Below are 23,044 nucleotides of genomic sequence, written 5' to 3' on the forward strand. Positions count from 1 at the left end.
TATTGAATTTACTTTGGCATAGTTGAATAACAAGAGTTCAGTACATGGAAAAGACATACAGTGAGTCTCAAACACCATTGTTTCCTCCTCCTTGTGTAAATCTCATTTGTTTAAAAGACCTCCGAAGAACAGGTGAATCTCAACATAACACCGACTGTTACGCCCCCAATATTTGCATATGCCAGCTCATGATCGAGGCATTACACAAGGGCAGGACGTCACATATTCTGCACAGCTGAATCATCAGACTAGATAAGCAAGCAAGAACAAAAGTGAAAAATGGCAGATGGAGCAATAATAACTGACATGATCCATGATAACATGATATTTTTAGTGGTATTTGTAAATTGTCTTTCTAAATGTTTCATTAGCATGTTGCTACCATCGTTTCTTACTGTATTCACGGAGACAAGAGCCGTCGCTATTTTCATTATTAAACACTTGCAGTCTGTATAATTCATAAACACAACTTCATTCTTTATAAATCTCTCCAACAGTGTGTAATGTTAGCTTTAGCCACACAGCATTAGCCTCAAACTCATTCGGAATCAAATGTAAACATCCAAATAAACACTGTACTTGCACGATTAGACATGACGAACACTTTGTAAAGATCCATTTTGAGGGTTATATTAGCTGTGTGAACTGTGTTTATGCTGTTCAAGGCAAGCGTGAGCTCCGGGGGCGGGGAGCACGAGAATTAAAGTGGCCACAACCTATATATCGTGCATAGTTAATGATGCCCCAAAATAGGCATTTCAAAATGAATTAAAAAAAAAATCGATGGGGTATTTTGAGCTGAAACTTCAGACACATTCAGGGGACACCTTATTACATCTTTTAAAAAGACGTTCTAGGGCACCTTTAAATTAAAGTCACCATGAAATCAAAATTGACATTTCTTATTTTTTTTTATGAAATAATGCAGTATTTATCATAAATGATTTATCCGTGTACATCAATAATTTGTTTTAAAAAAAAAAAGTATTGTTCCCTCGTAATCTTTAATCAAAATAACCCTCTTGAAACGGCATCTGTTCTCTGATGACATGTTTACTAGGGGTGGGAATCTTCTGAAATCTCACGATTTGATTCAAATTGATTCTTGGGGTCACGATTTGTTTAATAAATGATTCTCATTTTCGATTCGATACAGAAATGGGTGATCTGAAACAGTGGTTCACAACCTTTTGTCCTTGAAGCCCCCCCTCCTTATATATAATAAAACATGTGCCCCCAATTGATATTAAATACAACTCATAGGTGTGATTAAACTTTAATTAAAGTTTTGTTATTAATTTATTATTATTCAATCTCACGTTATTGTTCTTCATCAATCAATTTATAATATCTTATATTAAACTATTTCATTCATATTTTGTAGGATATTAGGATACTATTTATATTGTTTATATTTGTTCACATGGTGCAGTTTTGCCATGTCTGTTACAGTTAATAAAGTAATTTAAATTATGCACACCTTGTAACCACATTATTATTTTACTCTAGCCCTGTGGACACTGAGACTCCGCTCAGCCTGTCATATTTGTCTTTCACAGCGTGAGCAGCACGTACTCTTCTTCTACATCAGAGATGGTCTTATTATTGAAACATACAAGGGTCCGTGGCTCTACCATTGGAGAAAGCATAACGGCAATTTTGGATTACATGTGCCTTGATAACCAGTCACATTACAGCTTTGATGTCGTTGAATTTCATTCAGAGTTGTGCGACAGTCAGTCACTGTTTGTGGATACCATAGAAATGAATGAGAATAGCTGTAAACTGAATCATACCTGTTGCGCAATTGTCTGTGAATTTATAATAATATACTCTTATAAAACAGCATTTTTTTGGTGTAAACTCTAAAAATAGATCAATCCAAAATGAATGTTTAGGAGCAAATCTGATCCATTAAATTATAAGCCGTTTTCCCACAAAAGCACTTTATTCAGCATAGTGAAGCCTCTCCTCCATTGACATCCATTCAAAAAATAGCCTCTGGTCTCATTCCCTTTTTACCACAGTGTTCGCAAGTGTTATGCTTTTTTTGTAGGTGCTAACTTTGCAGGCTTGCCTTCAAGTGACTTTGTTTTGCATCCTTAAAATGTGATCTGTTTATGTGAGTGTCAAATTGAGAGACATCGAACCAAAAGAAGAGTTTATCAGCTGGTTTAGATCAGTAACTGATTGTTTGGAGCTAGACAAACTATAATGCGCACTGTTGCATTCTAGGTATTTAGTCATTTAGCCTCACATACAGGATATGTTAATTTGCTTTTACAAGCAGGCATTGTTCGATGCCACAGCAACCGCTTGAACATAACGATTTTGAAATTTGTGATTCCATGTTGAACGCGCTTCTTGTGTGTAAAAAGTATCTGTACACATAAGAGCCATCAAGAAAAGCTTGATGTGTGCCAGTAACTGTACATTATTTAAGGCTTTTTTCTATTGGTTAAAGGGCACCTATTATGCAAAATTCACTTTTACATGGTGTTTGACCATAAATGTGTGTTGGCAGTGTGTGAGCAAAACCACCCTAGAATGAGAAAAATCCACCCAGTGGTTTTTTTACAATCTCAATAATTCATAAGCACTGTCTCAGAACGCCCTGTTCTAAGATTGCTCTCACTGTGACGTAGAATTGCGCTAAGGCCCACCCATGTGGTTTGATTGACAATCTGGTTTTGGCATAGACCCCGCCATCGGTGATCTGTCAACCATCCTCCATTGTTTCAACGACAGCCGGTAATGTCTCCTAAGAAACATAAGTGTTCTGTTGTGGGATGTAATAATGAACATAGTAGTTTTCACTTACTTCCGACATCAGAGCCACTGAAAACGCAGTGGATGGATTTTATTTACGAAGGAAAGGCGCCACTCAAAATTCCAAAATACGTTTATGTTTGCGCAAATAATTTTTTGACTGACTGTATTGAGAACGAGGGTCAATTCAAAGCAGGTCTTGCTTCAAAGTTAATCCTCAAGTGTGGATCGTTGCCTACTGTTCGCGATCCAACGTCACCTCCAGAAGAAGTAAGTGTATTTAATGTTTTTTGAGCAAATAGTCATTTCAGTCGATGTCAGCCAATTCAATAACAAATGCGTCTAAAGTTGTTGTCGTCGTCGTAGAATGTCTGTGTATATAATTTAAACCTTGTTTGTATAGTGTGTATCTAACGTACTTGGCAAACGTTATCACAGTATTTGTGTTTGTAGTTTCAAGAAATCGCGCGAACGTTATCACAGTGTGTGTGTGTGTGTGTGTGTGTGTGTGTGTGTGTGTGTGTGTGTGTGTGTGTGTGTGTGTGTGTGTGTGTGTGTGTTGCACATCCATAATTGCAAAGGGGATGCAATTAAAACTCTATAAGTACATAAATGTATCAAATAACCATTCAGAGACGTCCTGCTCCATACTCAATTGTGTTCCTTCTGCCGGAGTCTCTTCATCATCTGGGTTTGATTCCGGTTCAAACATGTACAGCTGAAAGCCATTCAAAACAGCGGGTCTCTCACTCTCAGCCATTCTGCTTCTACCGACTGTTTATTGCCATAGGTATGCAAGTTACGCCCTCATCCAAAGGCAGGGCGGGGATATGCAGCTCATTTATATTTAAGGTGGTACACACCAAAACAGCTCTTTTTAAAACAGGCCCCAAAAATGACATTTTCAAATGGTTATAATAAATTAACTGTGGGGTATTTTGTGCTGAAACTTAACAAATACATTCTGGGGACATCCAAAGACCAATATTACATATTGTAAAAAGGGGCATAATAGGTGCCCTTTAAGATATAAATATTGATATCATAAAACTTCCACCATTGCAAGCCTGTGCGCTCTCTAAACTGTCCTGTGCGCTCTCTAAACTGCTCTCGCATTTGACTGCCGCCACCTTTGTTCCGACAAAATTACGTTATTAACAGACATTTAGAAAACCGATTTTGAAATTTGTGATTCGTTTCGAATCGGTAGATAATAGATTTCCTCCCCGCCTAGTGTTTACCGGGGTGAGGACAGGACAACCTGTCACTCACAAGATCGCAATGATCAATGATTCAAGTCCCATCAAGTCCAAATCAAGTTCCATCCTTGATTTGATCTGAATTGAACCAGGAAATCTGTATTGATACCCAGCTGGTGTTATGTTCAAGTGTGTATTCAATAGCTGCAGTTATTGTACAATTTCAAATTTAAGTTTTACCTTTTGTATCTTCTGGACTGGATCGATTATTATAGTTTTAAGGTTGTTGTGATAGGCTTCATTCTAAAGTGTAAAGTGTGGGTTAAGGACTAGCATGCTAGCTCTCTGGATGACCTTTCTAAGGGCTTGGCTTCATATAAAAAATAAAATGATTGCAAATGGGTGTTCTTTGAGGGCAGGACCGCACAGCTGCCTGAATCATTCCCAAGGTTATTTGAATCAAGGTTGGGACAACAGACCTATCCCTTCTTACATACTGACAATCTTTTTTACTTTCTCTGTTTCTCTTTCTCTCACATAATGTCCTGACACAGAGGGGGATTTCAGATTTCCTCCCAGATCTCCCACAATACTTTGAGCTTGCTGCTTTTGGAGTCCAGGTCATAGAGCATGAAGACAAGGGAGACTGAAGAATTTATCCAAGAACTGAGAGTGTTTTATTCCAACCTCTTCTGCTGGACTTTATACTTTCATGTCTTCCAGACCGCAAATACTGAAAGTGGTTTCCAGAATAAAGCATTCCACAATAAAGCAGTCCAAACCTCATGTTAGGTTATAGCTCACTTCTTTTTTCGTCCGGGCAAAGCATATTGTCTCTGATGTTCTGCAAAAAAAAAAAAAAAAAAAAAAAAAAGTAAGCACATGGTGGCAAACTTTGTCAGGTGTTGATAGAAAACCCTGCTTTCTCTTGAATGTATGACAATCTTTCCTCAAAATAAGTAGGTGCGAAAAAGTCAGGTTGGATTAATTCGGAGTCATCATTATTCACATAATAGCATTCACTTCACATTCCTTTAGCTACTTATTTGTGACCTGACCTGAGGATCTTCCATGTCACCAGCTAACTTCACTGTGTCCTGGTTGTTTTTACTGTTGAGGTTAGTTTTGGCAGTTCCAGCGCTGGTGTCAGTGTAGTTCATGTGAAGTTTAAATGTTGCAGGTGGAGAAAACGATGACTAAGGTGATAATGTTAAAGTAAAATGGTATCAGGTCAACAAGGCGTACATGGAAAATTAGAGTTTGGGATTTCGCACAAGACTGAAGCATTATGGAGGCACACCTTTCTTATTAGTCACAGGAGAGTGCAGCTATATTGCCTGAGCCTTTACTGTCTTTAACATCTTCCGTCCTAGTGATTGCTTTTAAAAATATATGGCCAAGCCAGCTGCAATGAATATATTCCTGCACGCTTAAGATAATTATAGAAATTTGCAGAAAAGAGATGCACTTTCTGCCTGTTTTTCATTTAGTTGACCACTGATTATTTTATTTATTTATTTTTGAATATATCCAAAAATTGTAGGCTGAATGTGGAGGTTTCTAAAAGATGAGACTGTCTAACCCGTATTGCTTCACCCATGAAAAGTTATTTAGCAGGTGACCTCATATTATGGCAGGTGCTTTATAAATCTCTCTAAAGCTGTTCTTCTAAATGGTCTCCTCTTTTTGTGCAGCTAAGAGAATCACTGTGTGATATAGCTTCATTTTGGTGGGTCACTCTCGCATTCGATTAGATTATACAGGCCTGGAAAACATTAGATTGTAATGGGCTGGTGAGCTGCTCAGGGGGCAGAGCTTGAGTGCTTCAGAACGCTATGCTTTGAAATATATTACTGGAATAAAGCACCCTCCTTCAATTCAGTGGATGTGAATATTTTAAATTGTTGTGGTTTGTCAAGTCTAGGCATTTCATTTTTGATAACACGTGCCTTTTTTGTATAAAAGATTACCTTCACCCAAGGAATGCTTCATCCCAAAATGAATTTCTGTCATCGTTGACTCACCTTTATATCATTCTAAACCTGTATAACATTTCCATGGAACACACAAGATGAATATTTGAAGAGAATACTGGCACTTTTCCATGTAATGAAAGTGAAAGTTTTTCCCATATGACTAATGCACTATTCCAAGTTTTCTAAAACCATGTAAAACCATATATTTCAGTAATATATACTGATAACCTCCACCATAACTCTGAAATTGTCTACAAAAATCTTATTGATTATAAAAATGACATGTTGACATTATTTCATGCCAAACTTCACTGGTTTTTGCATTTCTTGAAACTAAGTGCCACATGTTATTTCTAATTTCTGCTGTAAGAGCTGCAGTGATGGGGAAGATTTTCAGTGAATAACAACTTTGAGTAACAAATTGTGGTCTGTTTGTCATACAAATCCAATCATAATGCTTCAGAAGATGTGGTAGATTTCATTAAGATGTCATAAAGACTGTTTATATGATACTTTTATAGTGTTTTATCATTTAGAGCTTGACACTCCCAGTCCCCATTAATTTTCATTGTATCGTAAAGAGTAGCAATGGTATTCTTTAAAAAAAAATATTTCTTTTTGGAGTTCCAAGGAAAAAAGTCAGTTTTAGATCCACATGAGAATGAGTAAATGATGACAGAATTTATATTTTAGGCTGAACTAATATTACAATCTTTTTTTTATGTTGAGTTTTCTGACCCTAGGACGCTCCCAAAAAGTTCAAGAATATGCTTTGCTTACTTTTCTTTTTTTTTTTTCTTACTTTCTTTTCTTTTCTTTTTTTTCCGAAGTGTTCTGTCAGCATGAGTATGTGTGTTTGTGTTTATTTGTGCGCACACCCTTTCTCTGCTTCTGCCTTTAGTACACCCTGGCCTCTCTGATTTGGTGGTCGTGGTTTTAAGGCGTTCTGGGAGGGCCTGATTACCCATACACAGGATGTTAGAGGTGGGAGAGGTCCCTCCAGAGTTCCATGTAAAAAGACTGGTATTTTTGATAAAGACTCACTCGTGCTACACATAACAGACACATCCCTCTCGGCTCTGCCCTGACTGCCGTTGGAAACAGTGTTTGAAAGGTAAGCTCACTGCCTGTTAATTGTCTTAAGGTCTGAGTTGACCCAGGAAGGGTTGTTTAGGGCTGCGGTGTTAGTCCATACAAATACTGTGGAGTAAAGGATCATTTCGCACCATGTAGTCTTGCTTTTGTCAGATTGCTTGTGTAAAAGCATTGCAATGCTGCCATGCTGCATTGAGGACAACCTGGTTGGTGTTTTCTTCAGCATAAGCAGTTACTCTTTGCCTGACCTCTATTAAGACATTCAAGTCACTGCTTTGGCTTGTACTAAGATGTTGTCAGGGATCAGAATATGACACACTTTTTATATTGTTATAAATGAGTTGGAGTGAACTTTAAATTGCTGGCTTGATATTGTGATTGTGTTAGAATGTATTTGTGGGTTGTTGTTTTTTTGTTGTTGTTTTTTGATTATAAACAGAAGGAATCGATGTCACTTCTGAAAAAATCGTTACAATCTGAAAAAAGTTAGAGTCCTTGCTAATTTTTTCCTCTGAGCTGGTGCTTGGTTGGGGGAGCCGTTCGTAGAACCGTCCCATGCTTCCACTGGCAATGACGTAACTGACTGTTACTACATAACCTGGATACACACACAAAAACATCTGCATCATTCTAAGTTTTTGCTCAGGAGTTTAATAGTAATTTAATTTGGCTTCTAAAATACAATTAACGTATGAGATGTTTAAGTAAAACAATGAAAATTAAATTTCAACCTATTATTTCAACCTTATTTTAATGTATTGTCTTGATTATAAACACACTGGTTTTTAGTGTAAACAGTTTTACAGTTTACTGCACTTTGATATTCTTCTTGTTATTTCTCTATAGCAACTAATAAATCGGAAGTCTCGCACATTCACAGAAAACGCCTTACTTCCGCATTGGAAAATAAGGTGGATATAGAAAGTAAAAAAAAAATAAATAAAAAAAATGTATCAAGATGATTTCTGAAGGATCATGTAACACTTAAGACTGGAGTAATGGCTGCTGTAAATTCAACTTTGCCATCACAGGAATTAATTACTTTTTTAAAAATGTATTGTAATAGAAAATGGTTATTTTGAACTATAATTCTTCAGTTTTTTTTTTTTTTTTTTTTTTACTGTTTTGACTGTATTTTTGATTAAATAAATGCAAGTTTGATAAGAAACTTCTTAAAAAAACAAAAAAATTCTTACTGACTTTTGAATAGTAGTGTTCCTTGCATTTTAACGGTATATCCCACAATTGAATGTGCATTGAATCACCACATCTACTTTCAGTGTAAACACTTTCATTTACTATAATGGTTGCAGATTGGTTTTCATGCAATTTAGTTTTGTCTTGTCAGGTGTTTAGAAGTTGTTTTAAAAACTTTGCTTTGTGTGGACAGTATCCTACCTCCTGGCCTTCAAGACCAGCAGGATTTAGGGGCCTGTGCAGCCAAATTTTTCCAGCATGGAACCACTCCATGGCATTCAAAATAAGTAAAGATAAGACTGACTAGGCTGCTCTTCGATCATTAGGTAAGAAAATAGAATGAGTCAGTGTTGGTTGTGGTTTCAGGGTTAGCTGTTAAAAAAGTCAACCCTCAAACTAAAAACATACAGGGTGAAATGAAGATTGAATAAGGCAGGTGATTTTATCAGTTGGAATGTAACAAGAAAGACCTTGAGAACTGTTCTTTCTGCTTCATCGATACGGTGTAGGTCTTTATAAAGAGAGTCTGCTCAGCTATTCACTCTGCAAGGCCAGCAGCGCCTTTCATAACACTGGCTTTTGAAGCCATCACAAGGATGCAATGTAAGGATGGTCCTCCTCCATGCCATAAACAACGACAGTGATGATGATTTACCTACATGACAATAGGAAGGCACAGCACGCCACTTGCACATCAGTACCTGTCATTATTGCCGCATCTGTGTGACACACAAGTGTGGACGTTAAAATAGCCACAGCTGTATCCCAGAATTTTTTTTCTCACAGATAACAAAGACTGATTTTACAGAGCTATTGGAACAAAACAGGTCTTTGTAGCTTCCCCTCCTTCTAGTCTTCCTCTCTTCTTGTGCTGTGTTAGCAAGGCCAGGGTGGCCAAAAACTCTTGACGCTCCAGAGTGAAACTCTTTCAAGAACTGCATTGTTCCTCTAAAGCCTAGGGGCTTTACAATGATTTGCATGTTTGTAAAGTGGAATGGGGTTTGGTTTGATGTTCAGAATGCTTTGGAGAGACCCTAGAACTGTTATACAACCTCAAACTCATCAGAAATACATTCTATTCTAGCTTTTTGTGAAAGCATTAAGGAATTTATTCTAAATTTAAAGGGTTAGTTCATGCAAAAAATAAATTTCTGTCATTTTTGATGAAATCTGAGGCTATATGAGCCACACATAGGCAGCAATGACATTGCACCTTTTGACATCCAGAAAGGTAGTTAAAAACATGGTTAAAATAGTCGATGTGACTGCAGTGGTTTCAACCTTAATGCTATGAAGCGACGAGAATAGTTTTTGTGCACAAAAACAAAACAATAACGACTTTATTCAACAATTTGAACCATTGTCATATGTAGTGAACTCCGTGCAGGCTTCCTTGTTTACATCCGAACGCCAACTCCGTATTGGCTGAAGCTGAACATGTGAGCAGCATGATGCATGCATGTGAAGCTGACACAGGGTAATGATAGTGAATCATTATCGCTGTAGCTGAATAAACAGAAGATTAAACATGACTTAAACACACGACTGCCTTATTCTGTGTAAGAAGCCACATCATCTCACAGAAGGATGCTCAACTGTCATTATAAAATGAGTTTGGAGTAAAAAATGTTATTCAATGTTGTCTTTTGTTGGACAAGATGTTAACAAATGCTTTGGAAAGATGTTTGACGCGTACTGCTTTTTCAAATAGACATTATAAGCGACTCAAACTCGCAGTGCTTTCAGATTCATTAGCATTTGGAGTCATACTTCATTGACAAGCTGCGCATAAAAAAACACGCACTAAGAATCACGTCTAAGCGATAATTGTGTTTAAGTTCAATGTTATTTTTCATATCGTGCAGCCTTAATGAGAATCTGGAGTTTGGTTCATATGAACCACAGTTTGCTTGAGTTTGAGGTGAACACAATATGGAAATGAATTACTGGTTACGTACACTCACCAGCCACTTTATTAGGTACTCCTGCTAAACTGCTTGTTAACGCAAATATCTAATCCGCCAACCACAGCAACTAAATGCATTTAGACATGTAGTCATGGTCAAGTCGATCTGCTGAAGTTCAAATTGAGCATCGGAATGGGGAAGAAAGGTGACTCTTAAGGTGGCATGGTTGTTTGTGCCAGACTGGCTGGTCAGAGTATTTCAGAAGCTGCAGATCTGCTGGGATTTTTACACACAACCATCTCTAGGGTTTACAGAGAATAGTCTGAAAAAGAGAAAAAATCCAGTGAGCGGCAGATCTGTGGGTGAAAATGCCTTGTTGATGCCAGAGGTCAGAGGAGAATGGCCAGACTGGTTTGAGCTGATAGAAAGGCAACAGTAACTTAAATATCCACTGGTTACAACAGAGGTCTGCAGAAGAGCATTTCTACATGCATACCACGTCAAACCTTGATGCTGATGGACTACAGCAGCAGAATATCACACCAGGTGCCACTCCTGTCAGCTAAGAACAGGAAGCTGAGGCTACAATTCACACGGGCTCACCAAAATTGGACAATAGAAGATTGGAAAAACGTTGCCTGGTCTGATGAGTCTCAGTTTTCTGCTGTGACATTCAGGTGGTAGGGTCAGAAAAACATCCTGCCTTCTATCAATGTTTCAGTCTGGTGGTGATGGTGTAGTGGGGGATATTTTCTTGGCACACTTTAGGCCCTTAGTACCAATTAAGCATCATTTAAACACCACAGCTTATCTGAATATTGTTGCTGACTATTTCCATCCCTTTATGACCACAGTGTACACATCTTCTGATGGCTACCTTCAGCAGGATAATGTGCCATGTCACAAAGCTCAAATCATCTCAGACTGATTTCTTGATCATGATAATGAGTTCAGTATACTCAAATGGCTTCCACAGTCACCAGATCTCAATCCAGTAGAGCAACTTTGGGAAATAGAGATTCGCATCATGGATGTGCAGCCGACAAATGTCAATATGGAGCAAAATCACTGAGGAATGTTTCCAGCTTGGTGAATCTGTTCCATCAAGAATTAAGGCAGTTCTGATGGCAAAAAGGGGTCCAACCCATTACTAGAAAAGTGTACCTTATAAAGCAGCCAGTGAGTGTATATTTGGTGGTGGTAAACAGCTTCCAGGGTTTTCACATTGATAATAAAAGCATTTTGCAAACAGTGTGTGAATTGAGACTCTACTGTGACAAAAAAAAAAAAAAGGTTATATAGCTTTTTGTGTTCCATATGTTACAAACATATTAATCATTGTGTCTCTGATTAAAGAATTTCGTTATTCAGGATAGGAATCAATCTTATGGTTTCCTGCAACAGACATTAGATAAGTGCCCGGTTGTTGGTCCATATTGTGTGAATGCTGATTTGAAAGAGTGTGTGGAAAATGGGAGAAATGAGAAGTAGAATCTGCTGCTCTCAGTTCTCCTTTCTTGTGTTTTTAGTTTTGAACGGAGAAATGAAGCAGAACCAATGTACAACATACAAGTGTGAGCTTTCAATCCTTGGGTCTAAGAGAAGTACTGTCCATGTGCTGTACTAAGGTCCTTTTATAGTTTTAGTCTTTGATATTTGTGTTTATAATTGGTTGTACATCAAAATTGTATTTTTGCATGTACAGTATATGCATTCGAAGAAACCAAAATGTAAAAGGCTACGTTTTTGTTTATCTGTCTGGCTATTTCCCCTTAGAAATTTCAAGTTGTGTTCACCAAACTTATCACAGACTCCAGACTTTTCTGACTAAGAAGGCATCCATCTATCTTAAAACTGCCTACATCCCTTCAGACTAACATCCTTGTCAAGCCATCGTTGGAAAGTTTGTCTTGACAAACTTTGCTTTTCAAGTGTTTTTTTTTTGTTTGTTTGTTCGTTTTTTTTTTTTTTTCCTGTCATGCTTTTAAGTGCTAGCAGTTGGAGTCATGTGGTTAGTTTTAGAAAGACATTAGGAAAACCATTAATGCTGAGGCCAGCAAAGGACTTTCAAGCACAAAGTTTGTTTGCACTGTTCTTATTCCAATGCATTTGAGATCACAGAGCAAGAAAGACTCGTTCTGGAAGGCAAATGTTACAGTCATATACATGTTTCTGTGTAAACCAGTTTAGTTTCAGCCCGTGGTGTTAATGATTTTTTCCTCATGTTGTTTTCCACAGTTTCTAACAGCGTGGATGTTTTATATCACAACATTGCAGTCAAAGCAAATCTGACACTTACTCAATTGAACATCCCTAAGGAAATGTTTAAAAGTCAAATGGGTAACATACCTCTTAACATTAAGAACAAGTCTGTGTAAGTGTAAAAGTCTTTATTGCTACTTTTGATTAATTTAATACATCCTCTTTCAATAAAAGTATTGATTTCTTTTAAAACACACCCGTAAACTTTTGAATTACAGTATATTTAACTATATTTTCAGCTAATAAAACCTAAACTTTAATTGTAACTTTTTTCTGTGTAGAAAATGTAACATTTTATGTTCAATATATTTAATAAAAATGCAGTTGTCTTATTATGTTTATATGTTTGTATTCAGGAAAAAATTATACATGTATTATTTAGACACATTAAAGATGGAACAAAATATATCTTGTCTTTTGGTTGTTTTGTGAAAGTATTCCCCTGCCAATATTTTCACTGGTCTCTCTACAAGTTATTATGTAATAAAAACATTTTTATGTCATGTACAAATCTGAATTCCTGGCCCAAACGATGTCAGCATAAAATAACTTCATTGTTTTTTATTTAAAAAAAGTGTATCAAATATTGCAGGCCTCGTGAGAGCTGAGTACTAGTATTAGTAAAGCTTGTCAGGTTGTTATTTTTACAAATGGGGAAATAGGATAGGAACACTAACTGTGAAGGTTCCTTTCTAATACTCATATGAAGCAGCGCCAATATAGAATGAGAATATACAGCATCATTACAGAGTTAGGAATCCAGGCTGTTTTGTAGTTTCATACTGTCACTAGAAAAAAAGAAAGTGAGAGAGGGATTGAGTTGGATGGTGAACAAACAAGTGGCAGGTGTGACCCAACCTGGGCTTTGCCCTGACATGTAGCTGACAGCGTGTTCTCGGCAGAAAGGCATCCCGACACACCCCTCTTTACGCTGGAGCATTTCAACTGCGACATATGCATACTTGCACATGCTCTCATACCTTAAGTTATTTTTGTGACCAACCTGATACCCTACACTTCCTCTTATCTCCCGCATCTGTCTGTAAAAAGGTCTGGGTTTGAGTATAGATCGTAACCATAATGTTAACAAACACAAGCCGACACACTGACCGCATGCCACTGTCATCATTAACTGCACATTATACGTCATTGTATCTGCTGGAGGTCACTCATGTAATGTTGTCCTGTTAAAGTTTAGAGTTTATTGCCATTTGCACAGGTACGTTTCAGTACAGGTACATTGGAATTCTTATGCGTTTCTCAAGAGTCAAGTACCAAGTTAAAAATAATACATAAACATAGAAATAGTACATACACACATACACATTCTTCATAAAACAAAGGAACAGCTAGTCAATTTAAAAAGAATTACAAAAGGAAGAAATACAGAAACAGTATATAAATAACTTTCCTAATTTAAATAAATACACATTATAATAAATAATGATAATGTTATGCGTATAAAACTAGAACTCTTAATATACTAGATTACTATTAAACTAATCATTACGGTAATTAAAAGCAAGGGATTGGATACTTTTTTCAAAATCAACTTTGTTCTGCCAATCAAAATCCAATGAATGAGTCTGCATTGCATGTGGCTTGGTTAGCACTGACAATCTTAGTTACTTCTCTCAGAATGACCTAAAGACAGGGCTGTAGCATTAGGAGATGGATGGGAATGAGACTTGAGAGGATGATGTCATGTAAAGAGCTAGTAGATGATGAGGGGGAGGTGCCCACATGTGTGTCTTCATGTGTTCAGGTCTGGACAGGCCAGTTCTATTATTATGCACTGAGCCGCCATCCTGTCGGTTACTAGCCTTTCAACTCAAACACACAGGGCTGTTTCCTCTTGTCTTTTAGGGTGCTGGTAGAAAAGAGCTGGTCTGGTTAGATTCAGTTTTATGAAAGTGTGACCAAATTAAAAGGTTAAATATTGATTAGCGATGCACCGATACAAAATTTTTTTCAGATACTTATTTAGAATGATATCTGATATTGATAGTTTGACTTTAAAGGGGTCATTAACTGCGTTGTTTTATTTGTTTTATAATGTTTCCTGGGGTGTACTTATAATGTTAGTATACTTTTTACATCCAAAATGGTCATAATTTAGAAATAAAAAGCATTTTTCCTACCCTGATTTTGGCCCTCTTATAGAGCTGGGCGATATATCGCATGCGATTGTCATGCGCATTTCGTCAGTAAAGCCGGTTCCCTGATTGCCGCTAAATCGCCATCACCTGCTTTCAAATGGAGCGGCATTTAATAGACAGAGCCGTAGTTCACTGACAAGCTACACGATATCGCGTTCATTATCGAAGGCGATTCATCTGCGATATAAACGAAGATATTGCGTAGCTTGTCAGTGAACTACGGCATGCGGTATATCGCCCAGCCCTACCCTCTTATTTGAACGCTCTGTTGAAGGGGCGTGTCTGCTGCGAGACTTCAGTGTAAACGCCCACTGCTGTGATTGGCTAACATCTTTGCATATGAAATAGCTAGGTATTACTCTCTCTTTTATTGTTTTTTTTTACTATTACAGCTTTCGAGGTTAACTAATCGTGCAAAGTGCTGCATTACATTTAGATCTATGGCATTATAATTAGATCATGGCATGAAAGGTTGCAGAGATGAACACTGTAGCTGATCACAGACATGTTGTTGAGCGCATGAAAGTAGTGATCTCATTACTGCAACTCAATTTCTGCACACTACCAAATGCTTTCATTGTCACTAACAGTGCAAAGATGATATAACTGAGAGATTTGTTGAATAAAACTGGAGTTTGGGGGCGTGTCCAGAACTCTGTCACTGATAAACTCACACTGTTTGATTGACAGCTCCAACGATTGCAAAGGGAGCTTTCTTTGATCGCTTTCTTTGTATAATTTAATCACTGTTTTAAATAACAGATTATTTCCATCCTACTCAGAGAAACAACTTGAAGTTGACCGTAGTCACTGGTTTGATTTACTGACACATAGACAAAGAACATCTGACTGTACATGAATCATTACATATCAGATCAGGCATTCGAATTGTTGTTGCATTACCATCGAATTCTTATCGTAAAAAAGCCTGCTCTGAAATGTGACCTACCAAAGAGATTTACCAAAGAATCCACAGGAAATGTACCGAATATAAAATAAATAAAGCTCAACTGAGACATTGTTGAACAATAATTACTATATTCCTAGCAAAAGGATCCTTTGAAAGGTAATGTTATTTTTGTTCTGTTGTATTGCTCTTCTCTCCTCATCTCACTAACATACCAGTGGACGGGGTTAATGTTGCAATGATGAAGTAGGCATTGATTTCTTCTGTGGACGCAGGGTTTCACCTATTTATGACATTGATAGGCACATTCCAGGATCAGTCGTTCAATGTGCATGGTGTCAATCAAAGCTTTTATTTGACTAACAAGGAAGTTTTCAGTTCTGAAACTTACAGGATATTCTTATAGTACGATGACCTCTTGTATATCAAAAGCTCAAGGAAAAGTTGATTTCCCAATTCATGACCCCTTAAACGGGAAAAAAATCTAATGCTATAAACTAAACAGGGATCCCTCTCATTTGGTAAATTGCTATGATATTAGAGGTTAAAGTTAAGACCAGAGCCCAAACTATTATATTCAATGGCTATTTATTTTCAGATATCACATTTACACAAAAAATAAACTTATTTTTTTTTTTTTTATGCAACATCTGTTGCACTGCACATAAGGTAGTTTTCACATTTAAAGATTTAATTTGAGAAAATGAAGAAAAATCAAAACAACCACAAAGTGGTATTGAGCGTCAAATTGTCCCAAGGCCCAAAATAACAAACAAATTTATCTAGAAAGTAAGACAACCTATCATTAAAAAAACAGTCAAATTTCCTTATCTACAAAAACAGACAAAATTTTTTAAACAGAAGGCAGGTCTCTCCTTTATTTTGCCACATTTTAAACTGTCTCAACAACACTGGCAGATTGAAATGCACTCAAAGAAACTGACAATAATAAGACACCCAAATAGAGAGTTACCAAAATATATATATATATATATATATATGTATATATATATATATATATATGTATATATATATATATATATATATATATATATATATATATATATATATATATATATATATATATATATATATGTGTGTATATATATATATCTATGTGTATATATGTATGTATGTATATATGTATGTATATATATATATATATATATATATATATATATATATATATATATATATATGTATATATATATGTATATATATATATATATGTATATATATATATATGTATATATATAATATATATTTATAGCTTTGACCTCATTTATTGGGTTAATTGTGCAGCCTACTCTAGGGTGATTTATCATTGCTTATAGAGTACCTCAGGGATGACGTGTTTTTGTAGGCAAAACTCGGAAGCGAGTTAGTATTTTAGGACTTCCGGTTCCATCGCCATAAAGTCTATGGGTTTTTTGAATGAGTTTTTGCTAAATCACCTGAAATAAGGTCTGTGGTTAAAAAAAGCCTCTAAATATTTTCACGTTTTGATCTATGACATAAAACACAACAGTTTTAACCCGCTTGTGATTTTTATTTATTTATTTATTTATTTTTTTTATAAATCTTTATTGTGCCTTAAAAACGTTGGTTGCTAACAAGTTGCTATAAGGGACTACTTCCTTTAGCGGGGACTTAAGACGTCATCATGACAAACAGGATATTTGGACAGCATTTCTCATGAAAAAGTGGATAAGTATTCATACACAGTGCAGATCATAATCAGCAAGCATGTTTTTAAATAAAGTTGTTTTTTAATTCAAGTTTGAGGAAGCCTGGTGGTGGTGACATTGATCCCCGACCATGGTTTGCTGTAGTCCGTTTATAGTGTAGTGTTAGCTTTTTATATCTGATGACTTTATTTAGGCTTCAGAATGTATAAATGTTGTGTTAACTTGTAAGGATTATCTCGATAGACAAAACGTGTAAGTGTCATAACCACAGAGCTTATTTTTTTGCGATTTTTTTTTTTTTCCAAAAGTCTATGGGAAAAATGCATAGGCTTTCGATCGAGGGAACCCGTTCGCCGCTAACTTCCGGGTTGGTCTACAAAAACACGTCATCCCTGAGTTACTCTATTTAAGTTGCTTAACAGTAGGTGCATAAATATCATGTTTCAATCGTTGTTTTAACCTATTCAAATTTTTCCACAAATCAAATAATACTTATAATTATAAAAATCATATTTTTCAAATATGAATATTTATTGATATACATAAAAATTATTCTACATACACTTCCTCAGAAAACATTTTTTCAGTATTTTTCTCTTTTGAGCGGTTTCTGTTTTTGCTAGTATAGTGTGACATGCAGGCAAAGATTAATTGAAGTCTGCTTTAGCAGAATTTATATTTCTCAGCATGTTACTTTCACATTTCACATAGCTCCCCTGTGAAGTGCACACTATGGGTCTATGAGTGTTTTGAGCACACACACGACGTGCGGCGCTCTTCACTGTACAGTCAGGATGGAGTGGCTTTGGCAGGCAGATGCGAGCATGTCACGGTTATTCCGTCTCAGAACGATCTCACACTTACAAATGATCCAACTGTCAGTTCTCACACACTCTCCAGCTCTGGTCTCCTTAGAGACCACTGATCTAATTTGTGCTCTCTTCCAGTGTTTGTTAGAATCATCTCAACATACTGGTTTGAGTTTTCTGAATATTAGACCACAGTATTGACATAAGATTTCTAACAACATAAAACAATGTGGCAACAATATAGAATTTTAGGTCTCACTTTAACTACTATGTACTTACATTTAAATTAATCGTTTGACACAATGCACTTATTGTGTACATACATTGTTCTTATATTTTAAAAACACCTGCATGTAATTGCATCTGTAATTAATTTCTGTAATTACATTTATAATTACACTGTTGACCCATCCCTTACACCTTACACCTACCCTCTAACCTTACCTGTATCCCCCTAAATAGCAGCAAAAGTGTTTTGCAATTCAATATGAACCCAATAAGTACATTTTACTTATTTTTTTGATGTAAGTACATAGTAGTTAAGGCCACTTAATATAAAATGAGACTGAATTTTATAATTGTTTTTAGTTATGGAATTTTTTCTGAATTTTCTCAGTATTCAAACCAAAAATCTCAAATTGAGTTGATTATTACATTCTGATTTATGCTCATTAGAAATATTTTTGCAAAACTTGTATCAAAAGTATCTTTACAATTGACTGCAATTTCCATCTGAAACAAACACTAAGCAGTAACACGACAACAGCTTTTATTACTTTCCACTAGTGTTGTCAAAAGTACCAAAGTCGGTACTTTTGACAACACTACTTTCCACACAAATTATAACTACTAGTTTTATTTTTGCTTGGTTCTTTGCACAATAATTTATGTCCTCAAAACACTTAAGGTTATTGCACATTATTTTACCATTGTGCATGATTTGTAAACGAATACATTCGTCAATCCATGGCTTTTCTGATTGACTAAACCTGCTTGCTAGTTCACCTGGAAAAGCATAGCATTTGCGAAGGTGAGCACTTGGGTACATGAGTCTCATGAAACAAATCATGATAAAAGATCTCAAAGACGTGTAGAAAGCTAAAATAGGATGGTCATTTCAGCAAATGCTTTTTTTCTCACATTTGCTTTTGTTAACACTGTTGGTTAGGTTTAGTGTTGGTTTGCGTTTAGTTTCTTCAAACGCAAAAGAGCATTAACTTTTTAAAGACATTTCATTTACTATCTGCCGCGATACATACAACTGCCAACATAATGAAATGTTGCCAGATTCACATTCATCTGTTTTTTTTTGTTTTTGTTTTGTTTTTTATAAAACTGAACATGTTTTTAACCCACTCACTGGGCATTTTGCTTTGAAAGTGTCACAAAATGTGCAAGAAGCAATATAGTTTTGCAGAAATGCCATTACAGCAAACGTATTTCCAATGAACCTGGGTTGTGATTCAATTATATATCTTTATTAATCTGCAGTCCAAGTTACTTGTTTTATGGATTAGTCAGTTAACATAGTATTTATCTGCAGTGTAACATGTCTTCCTCTGTTTAAAGGTTTCACACTTCCAGGTCTTTGTGTCTCTTACCAGTTTGTTGTTTCTGAGTGATGTTTTCATATTCTTGAATTAACGATCTACAGTCAAAGACACATTAGATCTATTCTGCAAACATTTTTGGCCACTCAAAACCATGTATTCCAGAGAGACATGTAATAATTTTCAATCCCAATTATGAGAACGATAGAAGAGAATGTTGTGGAGTGGAGAAGCACAAACACTTTGCATGTCTACGTGCTTTAGAAAGCCTAATCTGATTGTACACCTCATCTAAAATACAGTGCAGGGTAATGCACTTGGTATTTCAGGCATGTGAGAAATGAATGCTGATGCATTGGCGCTCTATGCGATCGTGCCGTTTTGCTACGACAGCAGAAGCTTGTGGTCTCGCATTGCTTGGCATTTCTTCGAAACATTATTTCTTTCTATCTTGGTGCGGTTGCTGCGCCTGATTACGTCAATTATCCGCAGAGAGACTGACCAGTCAGTGATTCAGTTCGGATGGCATTCCCCTATAGTTTGGCCCTCAATGGCATCTCTGTTAAGTCAAGACAGTGACACTGACCCTATGCCTCTGTATGCATCACACTTGTTTGTGTGTGTGTGTGTGTGTGTGTGTGTGTGTGTGTGTGTGCGTGTGAGGCAGACAGCTGCTGCCACACTTGGAGGGGCCTCTTCAATTTCGTCCCACCCTGTACTCACTCCCTCTCCCTCCTTATACACAAACACATTCATTTTTCGTACTTCTCTTGGAGCTAAAGGACTTTCAAGAAGAAGACTAAATGGCCCGCTCTTGAAACTCAGTAGAAGTGGAAGGGAATTTTGCAAAAGGATCCATTTGGATGTCTTCAGGATTTAAAGGTGATCAGCTGTGGCCACCCCGTTGTTCTTTGGGAAACGGAGCATCTCACATGCGCTCCTCCTCAGATCAGTCTTCATCTGAGTCTTTGGCTTTATGTGCTTCTACTGGCTTTCTGACATTAAACAAAATGGAACAGACACTCACGACAGGTGGCTAAACACTACGCTTTCTGTGCTTGTGCTGCATTCAGGAGCTGGGACTCAAGGTAGGATTGACGTATTACAAACCCAGTGTATTATGGCTGGATTGGTGTCATGTGGGAGTGTTATTGTCTGAAATGAGGACATCTTACTTTACTGACAAAGGCGAGCATGTCTGCTAGATACCAGTGCACAAATGGGAGAGTGGTGTTTATGGCTCACTCAACTTGGCCACTTTCCTCCAAAATGAAGACATTTCTTCACCAAAATGAAACAAGTCTGACATTTCTATCCCCTTCAGATTTCTCTGCAGCTGCCTGAAACTCTTTTATTTATTTATTAATTAAATATTTTACTCTAGCCTGAACAGAGTAAAGTTGACTTTTTTGGGGGTTAGTGACAAATAAGTGTCCAAGATTAAACGTTAATGATAATAATATAAAAATCTGGTTTAAAATGCATGTGCCAAATCTAAGAAATGTAATCCTTGTATTCATTATGGTTTTACCATATGGTTGAAACGTTTATTCCATTTTCAATTAAATATTTGAGTATTTGGCTCGATAAATGTCATTTGCTGTAACTATTAAGGTAAAATGAATAACATTTCTCCTACATCTTAATTACATGTGGATGTACACATCTTAATCATTTTCAAAAACATTTTAAAATAAACTTTCCAGTGTAAGAATTATAAATTATTTTTTTATTGTACCACTTGATTGTACCACTTGACATGAACTAAGCTTGCCATGCCATCATAAGGAGGTTGAATTTTCAGTTATTTTAAGACACTTATTGACCTTGATGCTCTGTAGGGGTCCTCTCTATGATGTCATTTCCTGTTTTATTTTCCTGCATGTTTCTGTACATTGGTTGCACCACATGACTTTGTTGGTTGCACCACATCAATTTGATTTGGAGGACAAAGGTTCATAGTATTTATAATAAACATAATTGTTTCACTGCTTGTTGTTTTTCTATTAAATAATAACATTAAGATTATGCCAAACAAAACAAGATTTTCTTTTCAAGAATTTCATTCAGAGTTATGGTAAAGTTCTTGACACCACTTACTTTATGCCACAAAAAAAAAAAAAAAAAAAAAAAAAAATCATCATAAAAGTTATTCAAACCATTGCATTGATGAATTGCATTTACAATGTTTTTAATAATGTTCAATGTAGAATTTTTTTTTTAAATGAATGATTTTGGCCCAAAAAAATAATACAACTGACCCTTAAATAGTATTTTATTAGTTTATTACATTTTACAATCCCATTTTGTTGGTTTTTAACTTATTAGCATTCTTCTTATTTGATTAGAGTTCTCCTAAATGTTCACGGTTCACTGACACAATTCTCTGGAAGATCTTGTGTTCCGTCTGTGTCGCTGTACCCACGTAAGGTGATCCGTGTGACAGGTTAGCCGGGGCTCTCTTCTGCCAGTAAACATACACATGCACACACTATCTGTGTAATTTGAGCTGCGAGTGCTTTGTTTTGAAGCGGCGTGTAGAATCTAAGGGGCCTCTGTGTTGGTTTAACTGTAGTAGAGGAACAAAACTTAAGCAGTTAATTGTATGACTTGTTCTGTCACACTCCCTCTGACACGTTTTTACCTTTTATTGTTTAATCCCGAGTCTATATTGCAATCAAAATGTTCAGCAGAGTGAAACGGTCTCAGCCTGAGACTGTTGAGCTTTCCGAACTTAAAATGGGTGACATGATGCTCAGATGATACTTCACTGGGAAATTTAGGTCACGTCACACAATTAGGTCTATCATGCTGATCAGTTGTTGAGTGTCATGTTGTGTGTGTGTTTGGTTTGGCGTGGCGGGGCTGTTGCCGTGCAGTGGGGTGATATCCAAGAGGGCCAGAGCTTGGCTCTCTAACAAAGAGAACCCTGTGGATTGAAAAACAGCTGAGAGGGGGTGAGAGAGGGGGTAAAGTACAGCATTGTTAATCCCCTCCAAACCTGATGGTAAAAAATAAACAACAACACAGATTGAGCATTCCTGGCAGTCTGGCGGTTTAATGACAGAAGCCTGTGATCTTTTCCTCAGGGTTAATTTCCTAATCTTGTTTAAGACAGAGTGGTCTGTTGAAGTTGAAGAACATATCAAGCTTTTTCTTGTATACCTATTAGGGCTGTGCAAGAGTAATTAACTAATAAAGTACTTTTTCTTCCAACTAATTGATTAACTAGTTACAACACTATTCAAATCTTGCAAACAGATAATTCTTTGCTCCTTTGCCTCCCATTGGTAATAATTAAATGTAATTTAGCTTACATGAGCTTATCTGTTGAAACTTGATTCATATTTGATAATTAAAAAAAAAAAAAAAACATTAATTGTAACATTTTAATTTGAGCAATTGATTATACTCATTTATTCGGCTGGAAGGACTTGACTGAAATCACTCAAAATGCTTAATTCAAGAGTATTGTTTTATTAATAACTTCAATCACTTTTTCTCCAGGCTGATCATTTCCATACAG

The 23,044-nt window shown here is 36.4% G+C and overlaps 1 protein-coding gene across 13 annotated transcripts in view; it reads left to right on the plus strand.

Annotated features, from left to right (window-relative positions):
* gab1 (GRB2-associated binding protein 1) overlaps positions 1–23,044 on the plus strand; it is an 85,624-nt gene that overhangs the window by 32,036 nt on the left and 30,544 nt on the right. The window contains exon 1 of one of the 13 annotated variants that reach the window (XM_067405245.1): positions 6,887–7,058. The exons of the other annotated variants lie outside the window; for them this stretch is intronic. The gene's annotated coding sequence lies outside the window, so the exon portion shown is untranslated. Of the gene's footprint in view, positions 1–6,886; positions 7,059–23,044 lie in introns of those variants that run through there. 13 annotated transcript variants of the gene reach the window in all.

This window comes from Chanodichthys erythropterus, chromosome 12 (assembly GCF_024489055.1).
Source record: "Chanodichthys erythropterus isolate Z2021 chromosome 12, ASM2448905v1, whole genome shotgun sequence".
Lineage (NCBI taxonomy): Eukaryota > Metazoa > Chordata > Actinopteri > Cypriniformes > Xenocyprididae > Chanodichthys > Chanodichthys erythropterus.